This window comes from Giraffa tippelskirchi, chromosome 2, assembly GCF_054371585.1.
Source record: "Giraffa tippelskirchi isolate mGirTip1 chromosome 2, T2T-mGirTip1v1.2.pri, whole genome shotgun sequence".
NCBI classification, from domain to species: Eukaryota; Metazoa; Chordata; class Mammalia; order Artiodactyla; family Giraffidae; genus Giraffa; species Giraffa tippelskirchi.
This window is the reverse complement of record NC_137276.1, coordinates 40,947,508-40,964,346: the sequence shown is the minus strand read 5'-3', so window position 1 is coordinate 40,964,346 and position 16,839 is coordinate 40,947,508. Positions and strand designations below refer to the sequence as shown.

At 41.2% G+C, this 16,839-nt stretch overlaps 1 protein-coding gene and 1 non-coding gene across 3 annotated transcripts in view; both read right to left on the bottom strand.

Moving 5' to 3' along the window:
* The window catches only part of ASAH2 (N-acylsphingosine amidohydrolase 2), a 96,275-nt gene that overhangs the window by 74,118 nt on the left and 5,318 nt on the right, over positions 1-16,839 (bottom strand). The window lies entirely within an intron of this gene.
* Positions 15,285-15,388, bottom strand: LOC145539977 (U6 spliceosomal RNA). Its single transcript, XR_014078114.1, has one exon. It is a non-coding gene; the product is annotated as a U6 spliceosomal RNA (small nuclear RNA).

Genomic DNA, 16,839 nt, shown 5'->3' with positions numbered 1-16,839 from the left:
GCAGTGACAAATCTGACCTGTTTGCCATACAAGATTATGAAGGCCGATTGGAGGAAAGTGGGCTACAGCTGCATTTATCATGATGATTTCAGGGACGAAGGACAATATCTATGATGTAATTTTTCCTTCTACATAAATCTCAGATGCATAGCATCTCCCACCTGTACTGTGCACTTGTGGGGAAAAGTAGCTCACTGTCCTTTTCGTTGCTGTTGAGGTTTTGGCTGCACCTCACCACACCTTGGATCTTAGTTCCCCAATTAGGAATCAAACTTGTGCCCCCTGCATTGGGAGTGCAGAGTCTTAACCACTGGACCACCAAAAAAATCCCAACACAATCCTTTGATAGAACTTGGAAAAGAAAGGACCAAGAGAAACAGAAAGCAACTTGCTTATCAAAGTCCAATAGGACTCAACGTTCTCTAGGGCCAGTGGGAGCTTGACAGTAAAGCACGTTGTCAGAACCTCCCTGGTGTCCCAGTGGTTAAGAATCCCCTGCCAGTGCAGAGAACACAGGTTCAATCCCTGGTCAGGAACTAAGATCCCACATGCCTCAGGGCAGCTAAGCGGCTCAGAAGCCTGTGCACTCCAGAGCCCATGCTCTGCAACTAGAGAGCCGCCCTCCCCTGCTTTAGAGAAAACCTGCCACTAGAGAAAGCCTAAACAGCAACAAAGAGCCCATGAGCCAAAATGAAGACCCAGCATAACCAAAACTAAATAAAAGTAAAATTTTTTTAAAAGAGAGATAATCAAAATTTTTTTTTAAAAAAAGTACACTGTCTTTTTGTATTGAGCAGAACCAGCCTGAGAAGGAAGCTTGCCTGGTGAGTACTGTCTCCCCTGCCTGGAGCAAATGTACTTGAACCATTCACAGAGGATTCCATCCCCCATCCCACCCCCCACCCCCACCTTGGATCAACCAAAAAGCAAAGGGGAAGGCAAGCAAGCCATCCCCATGCTATAGAGCAAATGCATACCAATTCTCATGCTCTTGCTTGCTGCAATTTGTCTTTTTCCCAAGGATAACCCACTTAAGATCCAGGGGAAAGAAGAAAAAGTTCTTACTCACGTATTCTACCTGGAGTGATAAAACGTCTGCAGGAGAACTTAACATTGTGGGTGGCTATAAGCTTAGGTGGCCTCTGAGATAGCCAGACTCAAACAGTATGGCCAATGAATTGAGAGGGGTATCTGTCTGATACTCCCTCCACTGTGTGAGGTCAGGACCAAGCCTCAGTGTGAACCAGAAGCTGAGGAAGGATTTTAATCCTGAGAGGCTGAGATTAGGGTAGGGAGGTCCCACTGGAGGTAAGTGAATTCCCCAAGAATCAAGGAGGTCGGCCTATGAACTAGGCAGGAATCTCAAGCTTGCAGGAGTCAAAGGCAGGATCCATCAGATATGGAGTTAAGACAGGGCCAGGCAGGGATGAAATCTAAGCTAAACCAGATGAGACACAAATCCCAAAGGTTTAGCGGTCTCGTGTAAAAACCCAGATCACCTATAGCTAGTGTTTGTGACTCTGTTTTGCAGATCAGTAGATTAAGGAGATTTGCATGGGTTGGGCTGGCTAATCACACCAACACAAAGGATGACAACTTACTGAGCTGCTGCCATGTAGAAATTTATTAAAACAGGACAAGGAGGACTTTTTATCTTTTTAAAATAATAATAAAAAAATAAAATGAAATTAACTTATTGAATTCTTTGTATGTTCCTGACCTCTTCTAAAAACATTACACAAAACCTGCCTCATTTAATACTCATTCTTTGAGGCTGGTATTATTCCTATCCCTATTTTCCATTTGAATGAAAAGAAAAACAATCATAGAGAAGTTAAACAAATAGCCAAGAGTCCTACTGCCAGTAGGAGATGAAGCTGGATTCAAAACTAGATCATCTGTCTTCAGAGCCCTCCAGCTTGACTATCAGCTACACCATGCAATAAAAGTCTTTTACTATTAATGGTATTAACACACCGACCTTTTTAGTGAAAGTGAAAGTGTTAGTCACTCAGTCGTGCCTGACTCTTTGCAACCCCATGGACTGCAGACCACCAGGCTCCTCTGTCCAGGGGATTTTCTAGGCAAGGATACTGGCATAGTTTGCCATTTCCTTCTCCAGGGGATCTTCCCAAACCAGGGATCAAACTCAAGTCTCCTGCACTGCAGGCAGATTCTTTACCAATTGAGTGACCAGGGAAGACCGACCTCCTTAGGGTAACAATCAAATAATTCCTACAAAGTAGTCAAAAACACAGAGCTGGGTCTTCCCTGGTGGTCCAGTGGTTGAGAATCTGCTTTGCAATTCAGGGGACATGGGTTCGATCCCTGGTTGGGGAGCTAAGATCCCACATGCCACAGAGCAACTAAGCCCATGCACCACAGCTAGAGCCCATGGGCAAACAAAAGGTCCCAAGTGTCGCAACTAACACCTGACATAGTCAAATAAACATATGAATAAATATTTTTTTAAAAAAACAAGGCTAATAGGTCAAATATTTAGACTCAGGAATTGTGAGAAGAGGTAAGGATTCTAAAATCATCTAGTCCAACTCCCATGTCATATAGATAAGTTACTTGCTCCAAGTCACTGTCATTGAGACTTCATATTCATCCATATCTGATTCTCCATTCCTCTGCAGACACACAGGAAGTTCACACTTTCCAGCCCTCTGGCAGTCATTTCATTGGTCAGTGGGCTGGAGATGGCAGTGACGTGTGTTACCTCTGGATTGAAGTATTAATGCGGAGGCATTTGAGAACAGGTGTGAGTTCTCCATGATCTCTCTGCCCTGGTGACCCTGGTAACTGCATATCTCCCAGGTTACAAGATCTCTGAGATTTGGAAGAAATCTACCTCAAAGTCCTCAGATGGGAGTGTGCTTTGCATAAAGAAGTAAATGCCTATGTGTTAAGCAAATAAAGATTTTACCATGGCAAAGACCCCCCATCCATCTTGATTAACACAGCCATATATCAGCTAATGACACTGACTCCTTACCCAAATTATAAATCTTCTTTTAAAACTTCCTTCAGTCCAATAAATGCCATGAATCAAATGGTTTTACTTCCACATATAGAAAATTGAAATTGAAATCCTATCTCACAATACTCACACAAATTAAATCAAAATAGATTAAAGGTTTACATATAACACCTGAAACTATAAAGCTCCTAGAAGAAATATAGGGAAGATCATTGATCTTGGCAAAAATTTTTTTGAATATGACCAAAAAAAAAGCACAAGCAACAAAAACAAAAATCAATAAGTGAGACTACAGCAAATGGAAAAGCTTCCAAACAGATGAGACAATCAACAAAATGAGAAGACAGCCTATAGAACGGGAGGAAATATTTCAAGCCACATGTTAGATAAGAAGTTTAATATCCAAAATATAAAGAACTCATACAACTCAACAACCAAAAAACAAACAATTCAATTTAAAAATAAACAGAGGAAATACATAGATTTTTTTTTCCCCAAAGACATCCAAATGATGAAAGGGTATATCAAAAGATGCTCAACATTACATTTTGAAATGTATTAAAATTTCTCTAATATAGAGATCACATTTCATGTACTCTCAACTCTAAGACATTGCTAAAATGGGGAGGAAATATAAAAGGCTCCCAGGTCACAGAAACTTATGAAAGGAAATCCACACATTTTATACCATAGGAGAGTCTCTTCAGCTCAAGCAGGGCTTGGTGATTTTTAATCTACATAAAGTTCTAACCAACCAATCTTTGTCTTTCAATCACAGATTGTTTCTAGAAGCAGGCACACTGGTAGCAAAAGTGATAGCTGAAAGAGGGCTCAAATGAAAAATGACTCAGTCTATGACAATAGTCAGTGATCAGAGAAACAGCTTGAGTCATTTTTGTTTAATAGTCTGTAAGTAAGCAGAAGAATGTGTACAATATTTGAAAACATTTTCATCCAAGATTTTTCTTTTTAAGTTTGGGGTTTAAAAGAAAGAACTCCACGTTTTAAAGCTGTTAAAAAAATAAAAATGAAGATGGAGACAAAAACAAATGAATCTGCTTCCAAATGCTACAAGGTTTTATTAAGTTGGGATTTGGAGAATTTTTATTTTCTGCATTTTACTTAAACATTTAATTTTTGTGCAATGACCATGTATTATTTTTGTGATACAAAGATAATTTTTTTAAAGGATGAATGTAGGGTATGAAAAAGTCACACTGAGTAACTAATTCAACTAGGTTAAAAAAATGGTGTCAATCCTGCTAATCTATTCTTGGACAAGGACATGCTTGCATGCTTAGTTGTGTCCAACTCTTTGCAGCCCCACGGACTGTAGCCTGTCAGGCTTCTCTGTCCATGGGATTCTCCAGGCAAGAATATTGGTATGGGTTGCATTTCCTCCTCCAAGGGATCTTCCTGAGCCAGGGATCAAACCAGCATCTCCTGTGTCTCCTGTATTGCAGGCGGATTCATTATGCACTGAGCCAATCTTAGGCATCATCAAATGAAAAACACTACTGCAGTTTTTTGGGTTTTTTTATTGGCAACATGAGGCAGACAGTGCTCACCTGACCCCATCTTGGTTGAGCTCCTAACCAACCAGTCCATCAATGATCGGATCATATGGTACATTTAGAAAAACTGAGGCATCAATTAGTGTAGTCAGGTCTAATGGAACAGAGCAGGTTCTATCTGCTTATTAATTTCTCTCATCAGTAAACAGGCTGAGCTGCCTCTTCATGCCCAGGTGAGCTAAACCTTGGATGCATCATAAGAGATCAAGGTTATCCTGAATTTGATAAGGATATTGGTGTTTTCCTGAAAGGACAGATACCACAATGTGACATAGGACTGTGACCAAGTTGTGCAACCTATTGCCTATCAGATGAGTCCACGGATATAGACAGGATGAAGATTTATACTTTTTCCATTCCAGGGTCAATTCCCAGGTTGGTATATTCAAAAGATTTAATTACTGAGGTTCAGCCTGATCACTGACAAATTTAAAGAGATGCCAGGGTAAACAACTGGTCTGTTTATATCAATACATTCTTGCTGAACATCAATCAGCCTTAGTGAGTTTCTTTTTAAAACCTGGAATTATGAATTGGCTGAGGAACTATTTCTTTCAAAAACCAAACCATTGAGCTATAAGCCTTTCAAATAGAATGAGTAGTTAACCAAAACCAAAAAAGAAAAAGGGCTTCCAATCTTACCTCACACTGCTGAAAAACTACCTCAAAATGTCTTGAAAGAGACAGGCCACCAATAGCAGGTTTTATGTAGGCCCTTAACAGCACCATTAAAGGGAGAAAAAAACATCAGAAAATTGGCATGATGTTCCTGACAGGCCTGCCAGCATTGCTGGGAGAGGACATCTCTAGCCAAACCACAATTCCTGCCATAATCAAACTGAATTATGAAACAAAAGAAAACATCTTGCTCTAGTTTAAGCAGGTCATAAGCCAAATTATCCTTGAAAAGTCTTTGCAGGGAGAAAAAACAAACCCAATTTGTAGAGGAGAAAATGAGATGCTAAGCAATGCTTAACGTCTTGCCCAGGAAGGAGACTGCCTACATCATATGCACATTGAAGGTGGAAGTAAATAAGTAGACATGTTTATCAGCAACTCTCCCAAGGATCCAGGTGTGCTTTAGCTGACTGAAACTCAAAGACATCTGCAAGATAGGTGCATCATGGCAACACTGGGTGTTGAGGAGACACTAGGACCAGTGAGGATTGTCACAGTCAGAAAGTGTGTGCCCGTTTGAAGGGGACGAAAGCCTGGTAGTGACAGATTTTCTCATTTTTTAATGAAAAGTCAGTAGGTAAAGTATAGTTGATCTATAACGCTGTGTTACTTTCAGATGTACAGAAAAGTGATTCCATTATACATATACACATGCAAATACATACATATACACATTTCTCAGAATCTTTTTAATCATAGATTATTACAAGATATTGTATATAACACCCTATGCTGTAACAAACAGGTCCTTGTTGTTTATCTGTTTTATATATAGTAGCGAGTGTGTTAATCCCAAACTCCTAATTTATCTCTCCCCTCCCTTCCCCTCAGGTAATCATGTTTGTCTTCTACGTCTGTGAATTTGTTTCTGTTTTGTTAGTAAGTTCATTTGTATCATTTTTTTAGATTCCACATATGAGGTATCATATGATATTTGTCTTTCTCTGACTTCACTTCGTGTGATAACTTCTATGCCCAAAAAGGCCAGTGATATCAGTGTTTATTGTTTATCTTAATTTTTTGATTTCAAATGCAGGCAAACAATTCTGAATAAATATTTTATCATTATTTAGGTCAACACTATGTGTGACAAACTTAACACATGTCAACCTCCATGCAACCTCCAATTTAATCCACTGCTTCCTTTATTCAAAATTACTTTCTGAAACACACTCACAGACATAGAAAATAATAAAAATTAAAATGAAAAACAAAAAAAACTAGTCAGTTAATAAGGAAGGGATGTAGAGAGGGGTTGGGGTTAGGAGATGTAAGCTCTTATGTATAGAATGGATGAACAACAAGGTCCTACTGTATAGCACAGAGAACTATATTCAATATTCTATGATAAACTATAATGGAAAAAATATTTTAAAAAAGAATGTATATATATCTAAATCACTTTGCTGTATAGCAGAAATTAATACAACATTGTAAATGAATTATACTTCAATTTTTAAAAATTGGTAATTAAAAAAAAAAAGGGTGCTGAAAAATATTTTGGAAGCTAAAAAAACATTTTGGAACCTGGGGTTAGAGATAGACAACCATTTAAAAAGAAAGGTGAAATCCCATTTGGAAGGGAAGCAGAACCAAGGTGGTACATGGAGGTGGCAGTGGGAATGGAAAGAGGGCATACACTTGAGAAGTATTGGTGAAGCTTGTCACCAGGATGTGACAATTGCTCAATGTGGGAGGGGAAGGACAGGGGGAGACCAGACATCACTTTAATTTTTTTTAAGATTGAGAGAATTTGATGGCACTAACCAAAGGAGATGTGGGAAAATTGTTAAAACAGATTTAATTTGAGTACTGGCTATTTAGACAGGTCTAAAAGCATTAGAGTGAAACCTGAGGTTAATGTTTGTGACTATAACACAAAACAGAAATCTCATGAATATAGAAGTTCTTCCAAGATTCTAGCAAATTGGAAAAAAAAAATGCATATGGGAGAGAAATAGACTTAATTTCCCCTAAAAGTATTACAACCTTGTTCAAGATTTCTGGCAGAATCCAGAAAAGGAAGAAAGGTGAAAACATGGTTGCCAAGGAGTATTGTTTTACTTTTGCATAAGAAACACGAGGAGGAATGACTCCTGTTTTGCCTAATGGAGCACGGCTGAGCAAGCTGAAACCTAATGTTTCATGTTCCATCTTCCAACCCCTGCTCTGTGTCTGAAGTTCTCACTTAATGAGATACATAAGAGACTCCATTAAATTATGAAATCTACTGTTCTGCTGCTGGTTGAGATAGGTTTTCACGCAACAAAAGTGGGGTCTCATGTACAGAGGAAAGGGGCTGGAGTTTTAGCCCTTTCTGTGGGGTCACAAAGAGTTGGACATGACTGAACATGCATGCACATCAAATTTGCATGGAGAAGATAAATAATTGTGGTTTAGAGTATGGGTTTGGCTCAAGATTTCTTAAGTTCAAATCCCATTACGGTCCTAACAAGAGGAAGTCACTTAACTTCTCTACGCTTATATTCCCTCATCTGTAAAACAGAAATAATCATAACCTCTAAAGGTTGTTGTGAGGATTAATTAAGAAACACATGGTAAGTGCACGTCAGTTCAGTTCAGTCGCTCAGTCGTGTCCGACTCTCTGCGACCCCATGAACTGCAACACGCCAGGCCTCTCTGTCCATCACCAACTCCCGGAGTCTACCCAAACCCATGTTCATCGAGTCGGTGATGCCATCCAACCATCTCATCCTCTGTCGTCCCCTTCTCCTCCCGCCCCCAATCCTACCCAGCATTAGGGTCTTTTCCAATGAGTCAACCCTTCGCATGAGGTGGCCAAAGTATTGGAGCTTCAGCTTCAACATCAGACCTTCCAATGAACACCCAGGATTGATCTCTTTTAGGATGGATTGATTGGATCTCCTTGCAGTCCAAGGGACTCTCAAGAATATTCTCCAACACCACAGTTCAAAAGCATCAATTCTGCGGCGCTCAGCTTTCTTCACCGTCCAACTCTCACATCCATACATGACCACTGGAAAAACCATAGTCTTGACTAGATGGACTTTTGTTGGCAAAGTAATGTCTCTGCTTTTAAACATGCTATCTAGGTTGGCCATAACCTTCCTTCCAAGCAGTAAGCGTCTTTTAATTTCATGGCTGCAGTCACCATCAGCAGTGATTCTGGAGCCCAAAAAAATAAAGTCTGACACTGTTTCCACTGTTTCCCCATCTATTTGCCATGAAATGATGGGACCAGATGCCATGATCTTAGTTTTCTGAACGTTGAGCTTTAAGCCAACTTCTTCACTCTCCTCTTTCACCTTCATCAAGAGGCTCTTTAGTTCTTCACTTTCTGCCATAAGGGTGGTGTCATCCGCATATCTGAGGTTATTGATATTTCTCCCAGCAATCTTGATTCCAGCTTGTGTTTCTTCCAGCCTAGCGTTTCTCATGATGTACTCTGCATAGAAGTTAAATAAGCAGGGTGACAATATACAGCCTTGACGTACTCCTTTTCCTATTTGGAACCAGTCTGTTGTTCCATGTCTAGTTCTAACTGTTGCTTCCTGACCTGCATACAGGTTTCTCAAGAGACAGGTCAGGTGGTCTGGTATTCCCATCTCTTTCAGAATTTTCCACAGTTTATTGTCATCCACACAGTCAACGGCTTTGGCATAGTCAATAAAGCAGAAATAGATGTTTTTCTGGAACTCTCTTGCTTTTTTGATGATCCAGCAGATGTTGGCAATTTGATCTCTGGTTCCTCTGCCTTTTCTAAAACCAGCTTGAACATCTGGAAGTTCACGGTTCACGTATTGCTGAAGCCTGGCTTGGAGAATTTTGAGCATTACTTTACTAGCATGTGAGATGAGTGCAATTGTGCGGTAGTTTGAGCATTCTTTGGCATTGCCTTTCTTTGGGATTGGAACGAAGACTGACCTCTTCCAGTCCTGTGGCCACTGCTGAGTTTTCCAAATTTGCTGGCATATCGAGTGCAGCACTTTCACAGCATCACCTTTGAGGATTTGAAATAGCTCAACTGGAATTCCATCACCTCCACTAGCTTTGTTCGTAGTAAGTTATTAAATAGGATTGCTTCACAATTACTCTTTTTTTGGTATAGATACTTTTACCAAGCACTAATGAATAATTCCTTTCATACTTTAGTCTAACCCATGAGGAGATCTATTTTCTACAACAAAAATTTCCCTTGACTTGGCATGAGTAGAGGAGGAACTTTAAGACCTGTGAATGAATGAATGTCTTCTGTAAAGGGAATTCTCAGAGGCCTCCCCACTCTGAGAAGACATAAGGAAACACTAGTCAAAGAGTTAACCTCCTGTGAGGTGTCTTTCCTGTATAGGAAGTTAGGCAGACAATTATTCATCCATAAAACAGAATGAAATAATGCCATTTGTACCAACATGGATGGACCTAAATATTATCATGCTAAGTGAAGTAAGCCAGACAAGAGAAAGATAAATATCCCATGATGTTGCTTATATGTAAAATCTAAAAAACAAATGAACTTATTTTCAAAACAGAAAGAGACTCAGACACAGAAAACAAATTTATGGTTACCAAAGCAGAAAGGGCGGGGGATAAATTAGGAGTTTGGGATTAACATATACATTCTACTATATAATATAGGTAACCAATAAGGACTTACTGCATAACACAGGAAACCAATAACCTATGAGGAAAAAGAATCTGAAGAATATGTGTGTGTGTGTGTGTGTGTGTGTGTATAACTGAATCACTGCGCTGTACACCTGAAACTAACACATTGTGTATCAACTATACTTCAGTTTTTTAAAAAGCACACAACACAAAAACTACTCCTACAATGGCTGATTTCAAGCAACCAAAGGAATGTTAAATTGGAAGATCTATACACTGAGCCAAAATAAACTTTCTATTCAGTACATCATTGTCACTACACAAACCACCTCTTAAGCCACCAATGAGGCATTTCTCATGTATAGTCTCAGATGACACTGTTGTCCTGGGGGACAACTTTTGGAAAAGTTTGGGGAAAATTCCCTCATCTGAATGGGAAATTAGCTGAGAGTACAACTTAGAGTCATAGCCAGAAGCATCCTGCATCGCAGGGAGCCTGGGTGTCACAGATCCATCTCTTTAGGGTGACCTCATACACTTATGTCCAGTGACACGGGGTAGTTGTCCTCTGATTTGGAGTCTTGATCCTGGGAATGGAAAACTGGCCATATCAAAATTCCTATTACCATTTTTTTAGGGATACCTCTTCTGTCCTGATGTCTGCCCTGAGAGATGGTCCACGTAAGCTTAGTTCCTCCCATCCCTCTCAACAGGGTATTTGCACTCGATATTTGACATGTTCTCCATTTTTCTCACCCATTGCTGACTTGGCCTTGGGTCTTAGCAGAGAACCAGGCACCTCCTTCTCTGATGGGGAAATGGAGAGACTAGCAGAAAACTCACTGCAGAAGGGCTTTGGAAAGGTGCCTGTTTGGAAGGAGTGGTGGCTGCAATGGTGCAGGAGCGGCAGAGAGGGGCTACCCCACATCCAAGGTAAGGAGCAGCAGCTGCGCTTTGCTGGAGCAGTTGTGAAGAGATACCCCACGTCCAAGGTAAGAGAAACCCAGGTAAGACGGTAGGCACTGAGAGAGGGCATCAGAGGGCAGACGCCTGAAATCACAATCACAGACAACTAGCCAATCTGATCACACGGACCACAGCCTTGTCTAACTCAATGAAACTAAGCCATGCCATGTAGGGCCACCCAAGATGGACGGGTCATGGTGGAGAGGTCTGACAGAATGTGGTCCACTGGAGAAGGGCATGGCAAACCACTTCTGTATTCTTGCCTTGAGAACCCCATGAACAGCATGAAAAGGCAAAAAGATAGGACACTGAAAAATGAACTCCTCAGGTCAGTAGGTGCCCAACATGCTACTGGAGATCAGTGGAGAAATAACTCCAGAAAGAATGAAGGGATGGAGCCAAAGTAAAAACAATACCCAGCTGTGGATGGGACTGGTGATAGAAGCAAGGTTCGATGCTGTAAAGAGCAATATTGCATAGGAACCTGGAAAGTTAGGTCCATGAATCAAGGCAAACTGGAAGTGGTCAAACAGGAGATGGCAAGAGTGAACGTTGACATTCTAGGAATCAGCGAACTAAGATGGACTGGAATGGGTGAATTTAACTCAGATGACCATTATATCTACTACTGTGGGCAGGAATCCCTTAGAAGAAATGGAGTAGCCATTATAGTCAACAAAACAGTCCAAAATGCAGTACTTGGATGCAATCTCAAAAATCACAAATGATCTCTGTTTGTTTCCAAGGCAAACCATTCAATATCACAGTAATCCAAGTCTATGCCCAGACCAGTAACACTGAAGAAGCTGAAGTTGAACAGTTCTATGAGGACCGATGAGACCTTCTAGAACTAACACTCCAAAAAGATATCCTTTTTATTACAGGGGACTGGAATGCAAAAGTAGGAAGTCAAAAAACATCTGGAGTAACAGGCAAATTTGGCCTTGGAGTACAGAATGAAGCAGAGCAAAGGCTCATAGAGTTCTGCCAAGAGAACGCACTGGTCATAGCAAACACCCTCTTCCAACAACACAAGAGAAGACTTTACACATGGACAGCACCAGATGGTCAACACTGAAATCAGATTGATTATATTCTTTGCAGCCAAAGATGGAGAAGCTCTATACAGTCAGCAAAAATAAGACCGGGAGCTGACCGTGGCTCAGCTCAAAACTCCTTATTGTCAAATTCAGATTTAAATTGAAGAAAATGGGGAAAACCACTAGACCATTCAGGTATGACCTAAATCAAATCCCTTATGACTATACAGTGGAAGTGAGAAGTAGATTTAAGGGACTAGATCTGATAGACAGAATGCCTGATGAACTACAGATGGAGGTTTGTGACACTGTACAGGAGACAGGGATTAAGACCATCCCCAAGAAAAAGAAATGCAAAACAGAGAAGGGAAAAGCAAAGGAGAAAAGGAAATACATTCCCATTTGAATGCAGAGTTCCAAAGAATAGTAAGGAGAGATAAGAAAGCCTTACTCAACGATGAATGCAAAGAAATAGAGGAAAACAATAGAAGGGAAAGACTAGAGACCTCTTCAAGAAAATTAGAGATACCAAGGGAACATTTCAGGCTAAGATGAGCTCGACAAAGGACAGAAATGGTATGGACCTAACAGAAGCAGAAGATATTAAGAAAAGGTGGCAAGAATACATAGAAGAACTGTACAAAAAAGATCTTAATCACGATGGTGTGATCACTCACACTCACCTAGAGCCAGACATCCTGGAACGTGAAGTCAAGTGGGCCTTAGAAAGCATCACTACGAACAAAGCTAGTGAAGGTGATGGAATTCCAGTTGAGCTATTTCAAATCCTGAAAGATGATGCTGTGAAAGTGCTGCACTCAATATGCCAGCAAATTTGGAAAACTCAGCAGTGGCCACGGCACTGGAAAAGGTCAGTTTTCATTCCAATCCCAAAGAAAGGCAATGCCAAACAATGCTCAAACTACCTCACGATTGCACTCATCTTACACGCTAGTAAAGTAATGTTCAAAATTCTCCAAGCCAGGCTTCAGCAATACGTGAACCGTGAACTTCCAGATGTTCAAGCTGGTTTTAGAAAAGGCAGAGGAACCAGAGATCAAATTGCCAACATCCGCTGGATCATCGAAAAAGCAAGAGAGTTCCAGAAAAACATCTATTCTTGCTTTATTGACTATGCCAAAGCCTTTGACTGTGTAGATCACAATAAACTGTGGAAAATTCTGAAAGAGATGGGAATACCAGACCACCTGACATGCCTCTTGAGAAACCTGTATGCAAGTCAGGAAGCAACAGTTAGAACTAGACATGGAACAACAGACTGGTTCCAAATAGGAAAAGAAGTATGTCGAGGTTGTATATTATCACCCTTCTTACTTAACTTATATGCAGGGTACATCATGAGAAATGCTGGGCTGGAGGAAGCACAAGCTGGAGTCAAGATTGCCCAGAGAAATATCAATAACCTCAGATATGCAGATGACACCACCCTTATAACAGAAAGTGAAGAACTAAAGAGCCTCTTGATGAAAGTGAAAGAGGAGAGTGAAAAAGTTGGCTTAAAGCTCAACGTTCAGAAAACTAAGATCATGGCATCCAGTCCCATCACTTCATGGCAGATAGATGGGGAAACAGTGGAAACAGTTTCAGACTTTATTTTTCTGGGCTCCAAAATCACTGCTGATGGTGATTGCAGCCATGAAATTAAAAGACGCTTACTCCTTGGAAGGAAAGTTATGACTAACCTAGATAGCATATTAAAAAGCAGAGACATTACTTTGCCAACAAAGGTCAGTCTAGTCAAGGCTATGGTTTTTCCAGTAGTCATGTATGGATGTGAGAGTTGGACTGTGAAGAAAGCTGAGCACCAAAGAATTGATGCTTTTGAACTGTGGTGTAGGAGAAGACTCTTGAGAGTCCCTTGGACTGCAAAGAGATCCAACCAGTCCGTCCTAAAGGATATCAGTCCTGGGTGTTCATTGGAAGGACTGATGTTGAAGCTGAAACTCCAATACTTTGTCTGCCTGATGCGAAGAGCTGACTCATTTGAAAAGACCCTGATGCTGGGAAAGATTGAGGGCAGGAGAAGGGGACAACAGAGGATGAGATGGTTGGATGGCATCGCCGACTCAATGGACATGGGTGACTCCGTCCATTGACAGAGTCCAACAGACTCCGTCAGTTGGTGATGGACAGGGAGGCCTGGTGTGTTGCGGTTCATGGGGTCGAAAAGAGTCAGACACGACTGAGTGACTGAAGTGAATTTGGAGGTGGCTCTTGACATCTCTGCTTTAACCAATGAGGCTCAGTCTCCTGGTATCCCTTCATAGCACAGCTGTTTCCTTTTGGCAAAGATGACTGGGTCGGGGGCATGCCTTTCCTCATCTTCCTGCTGACAACCTACTTCACAGGATGTGGAAGCCATACACAGAGGAAGTGTATGATATTGCTGTGAAAGCTGCAGAGTGCTGAAAAGGCACTAATTATCCCAACAGTGATCCCCCAGATGGAGTCAAGGGCTTAATTTATTTCTTCCTCTTAAACTTTATACATTCTTCTACTCTGGAACTTACTATCTAAAGAGCATATGTGAATTTGGTTTTCAAGTCCCATTCTGTTCCTCCCTGTATCACCTGTACCATCATAGAGTTTCACACACAGAACCCTAAGTTTACAAATGACGCAACTGAAGCTCAAGGAAGTTCAAAGAGCTAGTAAGTTGCAGATACAGGATGTGAATTCACATCGTTTGATTCCAGTTGCAGCCATCACATCGCCCTGACACAGGAGAAGTGAACAATAACATGACTGATAAACCCTCCTCTTCAACCCTTGTCTGATGAAAATTTTCCTCTACCACTCACACTCTATCTTCAAATCACCAGGCAACTACTAAATACAAAATCAATCAATCAGCTAGTTCACAGAGGAAGTGATATGGGGGCTGAGTGATGGACATGGCAGGATCCTGAAGCTGGAGTAGGGGGTGGAAGTAAAGATGCAGGAGGCACAAAACAAGGAGTAGACTCTGGGGCTCTCTGAGCGCAGAGGCATTTGCTGTCAGGCAGGCATATCACACCTCAAAGACAACACAGACCAGTGGTCTTCACAAGCTTTGGCTCCTGGAAACCCTAAAAGAATTTTCTACTTCCTTGTGTGTGTGTTTTTTTTAATTAATTTATATTTTAATTGAAGGATAATTGCTTTACAGAATTTTGTTGTTTTCTGTCAAACCTCAACATGAATCAGCTATAGGTATACATATGTCCACTCCCTCTTGAACCTCTCTCCCCATCCCACCCCTCTAGGTTGATACCGAGTCCCTGTTGAGTTCCCTGAGACATACAGCAAATTCCCATTGGCTATCTATTTTACATATGGTAATGTAAGTTTCCATGTTACTCTCTCCATACATCCCACCCACTCCTCCCCCCTCCCCATGATCATAAGTCTGTTCTCTATGTCTGTTTCTCCATTGCTTCCCTGAAAATAAATAAAAATATGGAACACTTCACAAATTTGAGTATCATCCTTGTGCAGGGGCCATGTTAATCTCTGTATTATTCCAATTTTAGTTTATGTACTGCTGAAGCGAGCACTCTCATGTGTTTCAAAAGAGGACATCTAAAGCTCTTACATGCTGAAATATTTGGAAAAATTGTATTTTCTAAATTTCTGCATACTGTACACATATTTTAAATTTATTTTGGCCAAAACTTTAAGCAGAAGAATCTGTATGTGAGATTTACAAATAAATATCCACAGACCTTAGTCAAACCCATTTTTATCAAATCGGGCTGCCAAACTAGAATTACTATTAGAAACTATCAGACTTCAGTTTCAATTTCAGTAGACATATTCATACATACACTTTATCTATGTGATAACCTTCTCATTTCTTCATTGAAACTCTGAGAGAGACAAAACACAGTCCTTGGCACGAGTTTGAAACCTAGAGAAAGAAGACGCGGTCTGTTTCTGCTTGCTTTGCACTTACCAGGCTCCCTCTCTGGAACAATGTGCTCTGAAATCATGTCTGGGGTGATGCCCAGGAGATTTCTATATGTCTTGAAACCAGAGTGAGACTATATGCCCAAAATGAGGCTCCAAATGAGTAGAAGTTTGCCTTTACTTTCTGAAGCAGAACTCATATGGATCCTCCAGCAAAAGAGTTCTTGGAAAGCAGCTCAAATGGAAGTTGAGAATCTGGAAGTTAATCCCCTTCAATGCTAACTACACCCAGCAGCCCCTGGAATCTTCAGGTACCTTCACCTGCACCACTGTGAACGATGCCTTCTAGACCCTGCTCTCACATCCCCAATTTCCCTCTTTCATGACTCTGGATTCTCAAACCGGCCCCCTGGCCACCGCTGTAGTGCCCATCCAGAGATTTCTCTCTCTAACTCTCTGCCTTCAGAACCTAGGCTTCAAATTCCTGATTCTCACCACCTTTCCTTCATTGGTAAAGAATCCACCTGCAATGCAGGAGACCCCGGTTCAATTCCTGGGTCAGGAAGATCCCCTGGAGAAGGGATAGGCTACCCACTCCAGTATTCTTGGGCTTCCCTTGTGGCTCAGCTGGTAATGAATCCTCCTGCAATGCGGGAGACCTGGGTTCAATCCCTGGGTTGGGAAGATCCCCTGGAGAAGGGAAAGGCTGCCCACTGCAGTGGGCACGGGGGAGGAAATATTCTAAGTAATTCCAGGATGATTAACGACCAGTTCTGATCACTGTTCTGAGAAGCAGTAACTTGTTAAGTAGGGTCTGAGCCTGACAAGGGCTTCCCTGGTGGCTCGGTGGTAAAGAATCCTCCTGCCAATGCAGGAGACATGGGTTTGATCTCTGGGTCGGGAAGATCTCACGGAGAAGGAAATAGCAAACCACTCCAGTATTCTTGCCTGGGAAACCCCATGGACAGAGGAGCCTGGTGGGCTACAGTCCATGGCTTTCAAAAGAGTCAGACACGACTTAGTGACTAAACAATAAACTCAACAAGTAGCAACCCCCCCCGCCGCCATTTTAAATCTTGCAGGTACTAACTGGTGAAAA